This window comes from Phascolarctos cinereus, unplaced genomic scaffold, assembly GCF_003287225.1.
Source record: "Phascolarctos cinereus isolate Bilbo 61053 unplaced genomic scaffold, phaCin_HiC Scaffold_726;HRSCAF=1367, whole genome shotgun sequence".
NCBI lineage: Eukaryota > Metazoa > Chordata > Mammalia > Diprotodontia > Phascolarctidae > Phascolarctos > Phascolarctos cinereus.
The window spans coordinates 352,872,144-352,882,257 of record NW_027556098.1 but is presented as its reverse complement, the minus strand read 5'-3'; the positions used below and the strand labels follow the sequence as shown (position 1 = coordinate 352,882,257).

Sequence of the window (10,114 nt, the reverse complement as noted above, 5' to 3'; positions counted from 1 at the left end):
TCAATTAGGCCATGATCAAAATCAAGGGGCCAGGTAAATCAAGGGGAGGGACTAACTTTGGCCTGTGTAGGTCCAAAGGTTCTAATTATACTCAGTTGCATGGGAATCATACTTGACCTCCTGATCTATGAGCTTTTGATATCTGATTCTCTTGATCTTTCCAACATCCTTTCCAGAAAAAAAAAAGTATCATGAGGACTAAATCTTCCCATTATCCCTCCCAAGAAGTCCTTGGAATAGAAATGAGAATCTAATGAAGCTACTTCTCTTACTCAGTAGATAATAATAAAAATAATATAGGCAGATAAGTGGCATACTGGATAAAGCACTGGACTTGGAGTCAGAAATACCTGAGTTTGAAACCCACCTGAGAAACTTACTAGGTATGTGACCCTAAGCAAGTCACTTAAATTCTCTGTCCCTTAGTTTCCTCCTCTCTAAAATGAAGTGGTTAATTTCAGTGGCCTCTAAATAGCCTATTGGCTCTCAGTCTATGATCCTGTAATATTAACCAGCATTTACATAGAATTTCAAGGTTTGCCAAGCACTTTGTAGATGTTATCCCATTTGATTTTTCTTTTTGATTTTTTTAATTCAATTTTATTTTATTTTCACTTTCAAATTCTCTCCCTCCTGCCTCACCTTCCTCTACCTTTTACAAATACATGTAGTCAAAACAAATTCCCATATTAGCTATGTCTCCAAAAAAAAGTATGCTTCAATCAGCACTCTGATTCTATCATGTCTCTATCTTGAGGATAGTATGTTTCATATGTTTCATCACAAGTCCTCTTGAAATTGCATTGGTATTTTGTTGAGCAAAGTTGTTTGTCTTTATAATATTGTGGTTATTGTATAAATTGTTTTCCTAGTTCTTCTCACTTCACTTTGTGTCAGTTCATGCTCATTTGATTTTCACAATAATCTTCTGAGGTAGGTTCTGCTACTATTATTCCCCATTTTATAGATGAGGAAACTAAGGCTGAGGGAGTTTAAGTGGTTTGCCTAGGGTTCCACACCTAGTAAGTGTGTGAAGCAGGATTTGAACTCAGGTTTTGCTGATTTTCAATTCTATCCACTGTGCAACTTATCTTCTTCCAATGTATGTGTGATTCATATTTCCTCAGCAATATAGGCAAACGCCAAGGGGAATGCAATGGGAAAAAAATACGAAGTCACAGATTTCTTTGGCAAAATGAGACTCTAGAAGTCCTATCTTACTTATTCCCCTGTATCCAACAAATTACAAACATCTTGAAACAATTCAATTTTTGCCTTAAAGATAACCAACAAAACATGATTATATGCCAAAAGCAATATGAAGAAAGTGAAGACTAACATGCTTATAGTTACATTAGGCCTTCACTGCTCTCAGAGAGCTCCGTTCTGATCTTGACCCTTGGTGGGTAAGAATGGAACATCTTACTCCAGTTCAGTAAAGCCCAACTCCATGGCTATGAATCATTTTTTGGTGAAGATTTGAAGGACACGATCCCTAATCTGCTTGGTCCTGACACTGTAGATAATGGGGTTGAAGGCAGGTGGGACCACAACACACAGATTAACCAAGAGGATGTGAATATAGTGGGGTACATTTTTGCCAAACCTGTGGGTGAGGAAGGAGAATAGGGATGGGGTATAGAAAGCCAACATAACACAGATGTGGGAGCCACAAGTGTTCATAGCTTTCCGCCGAGCATCTTGGGATGGGAGGCGAAACACAGCCTGGAGGATCCTGATGTAGAAAATCCCAATCAGAATCACATCTGCACATACTATACAAATGACAACCAAGCCATAGATAATGTTGACTTTGATGCTGGAACAGGCCAACTAGGCAATGCCCATGTGTTCACAATAGGTGTGAGGAATGAGATGGGAATCACAGAATGGTAGCCTCAAGACAAGATAAATCAAGGGAAGCATGAAAGTCAGGGACTTCAGTATGATGGCCCCTGCAATTGCCCTAATGGTCTTATTGGTCAGGATGGTGGTATACTTGAAAGGGTGGCAGATTGCCACATAGCGATCAAAGGCCATGGCCAAAAGCACTGCTGACTCCATAGTGGTGAAGCTGTGAGCAAAGAACATCTGGGCAACACAGCCTGCCAAGCTGATTTCTCTCAAATGAAACCAGAACATTCCCAGCATCTTGGGGATGGTGGCTGTTGACAGGCCAAGGTCAATAGCAGCTAACATAGCCAGGAAATAGAACATGGGCTGGTGAAGACTCTTCTCAGTTTGTATCACAAGCAGAATGGTGCAGTTTCCTAAAAGTGCAATCAGATACACAGAACCAAAAGAGAAGCCAATCCAGATATGGGCAGCTTCCAGCCCTGGAATACCAACTAATAGAAAGGAAGGATTCCATATGCTAATCCTTCAAATATGTGAAGATATAAATCTCATTTCTATTCAGTCCTAAATTTTCTTTTCCTTGGCTAAAAATTTCCTTCTTCTTTTGGTTAAATTACAGAATCATCAAATTTAAGAGTTAGACAGGACCTCAATGATCATGTGGTCTAGTACCTTAAAACAAAATCTCCCCCTCCTATATCTTTGCAAGGTGCTAAGATGCAAAGGTGCCTTTGTTGAAAAATATTCAGTGTATGCATGGAAAGGTGAAACAACCTGTAAAGTTAGTCTATTCCTTTTTTTTGGTAGCTGTAACTTTTAGGAAATTTTTCCGTAGAGCTCCAAATCTAACTCATTGTTCTCAGTTCTGCCCTTTTGGGAAAAATTTTAAAAATCCATTTTTTCTATGTGACAGGCCTTTACATATTTATTTAAGGACAACTATATCTCTTTTCAAAAGAAATTGACATGTAGCTATGCCTTCTTTATTACGCATTTGTTTTGTTTCCTACTTAAAATGAAAACAGAAATTTACATTAATCCTATTTAATTTTATATTATTTAATCCATCATTCCAGCAAATCAAAATATTTTCAGATGTGTTTTCTAGCCCTATTTTCTGGATATACTTTAGCTCATAAGAGTTAACATTTATATAGCACCTTAAGGTTTGCAAAGTGTTTTTATGTATGTTAAATCATTTATTTATCAATGCACCTCATAAAATGTAGCATACCAGATCTGGGCGCAATACTTCATATGTGTCTGTCTAAAGCCAAGTATAGAAGTAATAAGACCTCCTTTGTGCAAAATACTCATCTTTACTAATGCAGTCAGAGATCATAGATAGCATCATGGACTCAGAGATTTAGAGTTGGAAAAGATTTAAAGGGTCATCTCATCCAATCCCCTCACTTCATAGATGAGGAAAGTGAGGTTAATGATTAACCAAGGTGATTCAAGTACTAATTGTCAGACCTCAGATTAGAATTAAGGTCTGACTTTAAATATAGTAATCTGATTGCTTAAGGATGTGTACTGATGTATGTGCACATACATATATATTCACATACACATATATATTTGCATGTTTGTTTTTCAATTCTTCAATTGTGTCCTACTCTTTGTGACCCTGTGGGCCATAGCATGCTAGTACTCTCCCTGGGATTTTCTTGGCAAAGATACTGGAGTAGCTTGCCATTTCCTTCTGCAGTGAATTAAGGCAAACAGAGGTTAAGGGACTTGCCCAGGGTCACATAGCTAGTAAGTGTCTGAGACCAGGTTTAAACCCAGGTCTTTCTGATTCTGGTCCAATGCTCTATCTACTGAACCACCTAGCTGCTCTATACATATACACATAAATATGCATACATATGTAAATGAGTTATCTAATTATACATTTTAGATATATATCACATATACTTATGGATATATCTATACGCATATTTACATCTAGATCTATCTATAAGTATATATGTGTATACTTATATCTATATATTTGTAAGCATATACACACTTACATTGATATTTTAAAATATATGTACAATAATAAACCTATATTTATAAGTATGTACGTGTACGCTTATATCTATATATATTTATAAATATATACTGTAACATATAATTATGAATATATATGCTCTATATATATTTATAAGTATATATACACTTTTTGCTATACTTAAAAGTATATATGTATATACTTATATCTATAAGCTGATAAATAGCTAGATATCAATATTGAAATGTGTATTTATAAAATATACATTGTTTGTACTGCATATATATATACTGATATATATATACCATAAACACACACATACACACACATGTATACATACACACACATATACATATGTGTTTACTCACATATAAACTCCCCGGATGGAATCAGGAAGAATGCCTAGACCTTACCAAATACATACAGAGGAAGTCCATGCTAGAGGTAGCATTAAAGTATGGACTCTTTGTAAGTGGATATTCTAAGAGAATGAGAAAAGTTATCATTATTACTATGAAAGGAAGAAAGCAAGAAAGAATAAAGCAAGCAAGCAAGCAAGAAAGAAAGAAAGAAAGAAAGAAAGAAAGAAAGAAAGAAAGAAAGAAAGAAAGAAAGAAAGAAAGAGAAGAGGTGGGAAGGAGGGAAGGAAGGAAGGAAGGAAGGAAGGAAGGAAGGAAGGAAGGAAGGAAGGAAGGGAGGGAGGAGGGAGGAAAAGAGGAAGGGAGGAAGGGAGGAAGGAAGGAAGGAAGGAAGGAAGAAAAGAAAGAAGGAAGGAAGGTGAATTAAGAAGACATCAACTCATAGGCCTACTTTCTCATCACCCATATGAAATCTTTATAAGAATGGTCTAGGCTTAACTTTCTCACCAATACAATGATCCAAGACAATACCAAAGGACTAATAATGAAACATACTATCTGCCTCTAGAGAAAGAACTGATATTAATTGAATACAGACTGAAGCATACTATTTCCACTTTCTTTCGTTTTTTCTTTTATTCGAGTCTTCTTGTACAAAATGACTAATATTGAAATGTTTTACATAATTGCACATGTATAACCTATATCCAATTGCTTACCAGCTCAGTGAGGGGGGAAGGAAAGGATGGAAGAAGGGATAGAATTTGGAATGTAAAACCTTAAATAAAAATGTTTTAAAAACTTGGGGAAAAAAGAACGATCTAGACATGCAGTGTGGGCAGTCATGTATATATACATATGTGTGTGTGTGTGTGTATATATGTATATATATATATATATCATATTATGTATGTATATACATATATATCTTATCCCTTCCCTCATTATCCTAAATTAAGAAAACTGAAAAAACATTGGAGTTGAATTATTTAAGCTATCCCAACCATTGAACCAATTCTTTCTTTGTTCTTCTTTCTCCCAATATAACTTTTCAAGTCTTTTTGTTCTCAACAGTAATTTTCCAAGTGTCAATTCATCCTGGGCTTAATCTTTTCTGGATGACTTCCAAAGCTACAGAACCAAATTGATCATTGACTTCCTTATTTGAAGATGATTCCATATTGGCTTTCATTATTGTTTACTTTTCCCACCTGTGTTAGATTGTCTTTCCAATTGAATTGTAAATTCTAGGAAGAAACACAATTCCACTGCTCTAAGAGTCAGGAAAAATAGGCTTAAATCATGAAAATGGAAAATTGGGGAAAGGAGGAAGGAGAAAAGTAGGAAGGGACGAAAGGAAAGAAACAGAAGAGTGAAAGATAATTATAACAGCAGAGGGAAGAGATTGCTTTGGAGTTTGAATTTAGAATAGGTTTTGCCACTTTAGAAAAGGGACGCACTAAAGGTCCATGGTGAAGAGTGAGGATAGGAGAAGAATGAAGAGGCTGGAGAAAGGACACAATTCAAGCATTGACTTCCCAGACCGGGTACTGCTCTGTGAGCCAATGTATGGAAATATTTATATCAGAGTTGCTCACTTGCATTTCCCGTCTGTTGCTCATGCTGGCCTCAACCAACAATACAAGCCCTCTGGTACATTACTACACCTAGAGCCACTGGGAATAGAACTAGGAGTTAGTTCTTTGGTTGATAGTTGGCTTCAAAGAGGTGGTACCCATTTATAGTTAACCTTTTCACAGCCGGAGAAGAATTTGACTTTTCAGTTTGCACTCCACTGGGGACTCTGAAAGAAAAATGCTTCATGGATTGCAGCTGCAGTTGCAAATGGAAAAAGTGAACCCACTCCCTGTCAGAGCCTTTTCTTGATTCTATGACCTATTTTTCAATAGTCACCTTTCACTGATATGCATACTTAGTGTGAAAGCATGCAAAGGACATATTATAGACATCATAACTATTTACATCCTGTCATTTTCACTAGATTCTAGTTTAATTTAAGCACCTTGGGGGTCAGGAATTTTCTCATTTTTATCTCTGTATCCCCAGAAACTAGAATAGTGGTTACCACATAATGCCCCTTAATAAATTCTTGTTGATTGATTAATAGATAGGGAAATGTGCTGGAAAGGACACCTTGTTCATTAGACTAGAGAGCCACTGAGAAAGGGACTTATATCTCCTAGGAAGCTGGAAATTCCCAGGTGGTGGATACTGTGCCATCATCACTGCACATGAGTTCCACAAATTGATGAATTATGTCTCTACTGCAGTAGGATCATTCTTAGGGCGAGGAAGTACTTCCCTATCAGACTGAGGGTCCTATGATGATGAATATAGAGCCTCTATCTACTAAGGAGAGGTGTTGATAGTAATGTAGTCATATTACAATTTGTTGCCAGATGAGCAATCATAAATTAAAAGGCTAGGCTGGTTTTGTACCCAGGGATTTTTGAAGAACTTAAGTACAAGGTTCTCAAGAATACAGGGGTTGGGGCAGCTAAGTGGTGCAGTGGACAGAGCACCAGTCAGGAGGACCTGAGTTCAAATCTGGCCTCAGATACTTAACAGTTACTAACTGTGTTACCCTGGGCAAGTCACTTAACCCTGTTGCCCAGCCAAAAAAAAAAAAGGGAATACAGGAAAAATAGGTTCCTTATCAGAGTTAGTAGAATATAAGTTCCTTGAGGCCAAGGACTCTTTGTGTTCCCAGGTACTAGTTCAGTCCCTGGTACACAATTTCATATATTAACTGTTTTAGTTGAATTAAACTGAATGAGAGAAAGATATATAGAATGCTGGATTTGAGACCAAGAAATCTGTTATCATTAACTGAATATGTCTCTCCAAATCTTTTCTTTTTACAGAAGTTTCTTGTGCTCACTTCCCCAGCTGATGTCCTTGTCACTGGGGAAGTTTTCCATGTCTCTTTCTGACTCAGTCCTATGCCCATGACCTTTTATCTTCCCCAAGAGACTGCAAGCTTTCAAAACATAATATCAGGACTACCCCCCGTTAGGCTGGGAACTTTTAAAATCTGGAAACAGGGCCCCCTCCTTTAAACTGGTAGCTTCCACTTTTTGTAGTAGCAAAGAACTAGAAACAAAGTTGATGTCCGTTGATTGGAGAATGACTAAATAAATTATGGCGCATGAATGCATTAGAATATATTTTATAGTAATTAAGTATGAATATGAATCAAAGAGGTGGGGGAGACATAAACTTATAAAAAATGAAGCAAGCAGAACCAGGAAAGCAATATCTGCAGTTACTGTACCAATTTAAACAGAAAAACAACAAAACAAAACTGAATTCTGCAAAATTATAATATTATTTTAAAAGTGAATAAAATAAAAGAGAATTGGAAGAAACACTTTTTAAGAATCTATAGTTTGTAAGAAAGATTGGAGTAGACTTGAGTATGATATGACTTTGAAAAGTAAAACCATTCAGGAACAGCTAAAATAGTAATTATCTTATACAAATGAGGTGCAACAGGAAGAACCAATACAGAGGAATTAGATAAGGAAGAGGGGCTGTTAGTTCTGGAAACCTACTTTCATTGGGAATGAGTTTAAGAGGGAAAAATACATATACATCTAGAAGAGTATAAAACTCTCAACGTAATGCATAGTACAGGCTTTCTTGATAGGGAAATTTATTATTATATATTTTGAATCCTCTCTTATCTTCTGCTGTGCATATGACATACTTTTTTTTTCTTTTCTTACTTTGAATTTGTTTCAATATTTAAGTTTATGATATATTTCTTTTTCTCGGGGGGCAGCTAGGTGGCGCAGTGGATAGAGCACTGGCCCTGGAGTCAAGAGGATCTGAGTTTAAATCCAGTCTCAGAGTAGATACTTGACACCAACTCTGTGACCCTGGGCAAGTTACTTAACCCCAATTGCCTGCCCCCCACCAAAAAAAATCTATGGTTTGATGGAGAATTCTCAACCAATCTAGGGATCAAGGTGATCACAAAATTTTTTTTAAATTTGATTGCATCAAATTCTAAAAATTTTTCTAACAAAATCAATACCTTTAGGATAAAAAGAGACGTTGACAAATGCAAAAAAAAATCTGTATGTTGACTATCCCTGATAGCCAAAATATACAAGAAGTTCACACAGTCATAGATGACCAACCAAGAGCTCCAACAAATAAATGATTAAATGATAAAAATAAACATTTTTCAGAATTAGGCAAATGATCAATAGCTGTATGAAGGAGATGAAGACCCCAAATAGTTAACCACAAGAGAACGGCAAAAAAAAATCAAACATATAAAAACTCAAAGGTTTGACCTCACATGCAGAAAACTGACAAAAATAATGAAAAATTGAAATAGATGAAAGTAGTGTTGGAGTGATTGTGGGAGGAGCTGTGAATTAGTCTAGTTGCTGGAAAATAATTTGGAATTCAAAATGAAATCACTAAACTGTTTATAATCTTTGGCCCAGAAATCCTGCTACTGGACATTTTATATGCGTATGTATTTTATTTGTATATATGAGTATATGTGTAAGTTTGTAGTGTGAGCCTGGGCAAGCCACTTAACCCTGTTTGCCTCAGTTTCCTTATCTGTAAAATGAGCTGGAGAAGGAAATGGCAAACCACTTCAGAATCTTTGCCAAGAAAACCCCAAATGGGGCACACAGAGTAAGACACAAGTGAAAATGTATACGTGTAAGTCTAAGTGTGTGTGTATATGTATATATTTTATATATATGTATACATATATATAAAATATACATATGTGTGCCTGTGTATATTTAGGTACCCGTACATGTATTTACACATATACATTTATGCACATAAACATATAACTATATATGTACATGTATACATATATACACACTTGTGTGTGTATTATGGCCAATGGGAGAATTTGTATTACTGGATTATGCATGCTTATGATGAGTGCTTTAATTATCATTCAATGCTATTCAATGGAAGGAAGTTAACAGGGACATATTATAAATGTATGTAAAATTAAATAAGTAATTATATTGAAAACCAATGTCCTGCACTTAACTTCATAAATACTTGTTGCCTGGAAGTAAAGGGTGCAAGGATGAGGGTGTGGAAGAAGGACCCTAAATTAATGTCTGCCTTAATGAACCTGGAGACCAAAGGAGTCACAGTTGCCAAGTCATGGGCTTGTCATTTTTTTTATTCCAATATGGAACACCTTTACCCAGAACTTCACTACCATTTCTGGTTATTGATGGTACTAACCATCCAGTCACACTGGGGGCCATATTGCTGAAGAGAGAGAGTGAGAGAAAGGATTTTTGTAGGTGGGTCATCTGGATCCCAGAAGTAGGACCTCTGACTAGCAGGCTTTTGGAAGGCGCACATAAATTCTGCTCTTCTTGTCCCTTAGGACAGGAAGCTCCTTGTTGTTGTTTAGATAGTGGCTCTTTGTGACCTCATTTGGGGTTTTCTTGGTATAGATATTGGAGTGGTTTCTCATTTCCTTCTCCAGCTCATTTTACAGACGAGGAAAATGAGAAAAACAGGATTAAGTGACCTGCACAGGGTCACACAGCTAAGTGTCTGAGGCCAGATTTGAACTCATAAAGATGACTTTTCCTGAATTTTCCACTGTGCCACCTAGCCTCTTAGACCTAGCAGAACAAACCTTAACCTCTTCTTGGGATTGGAGAGCACCTTTTTGCAGACAATGGAAGACCACAGGAAGTCTCTCACTATATGCCTTTGAAGCACTGCTTAAGTAAAGCAACCATTTAATCATGTCCGTAAGATCCTGGCTGCTTAATTGTGTAATTAAAACAGATTCTAATCATAGGAAGAGACACTTGGGAAGTTTTGTATAAATAGATGAAGTAGCAGAAAGTAAGTAGAAGCAAGAGAA

The 10,114-nt window shown here is 36.5% G+C and overlaps 1 pseudogene; it reads right to left on the bottom strand.

Annotated features, from left to right (window-relative positions):
- Positions 1 to 1,461: 1,461 nt before the first annotated feature.
- On the bottom strand, positions 1,462 to 9,497 carry LOC110200512 (olfactory receptor 52E4-like; annotated as a pseudogene).
- Between the last annotated feature and the right edge of the window lie 617 nt (positions 9,498 to 10,114).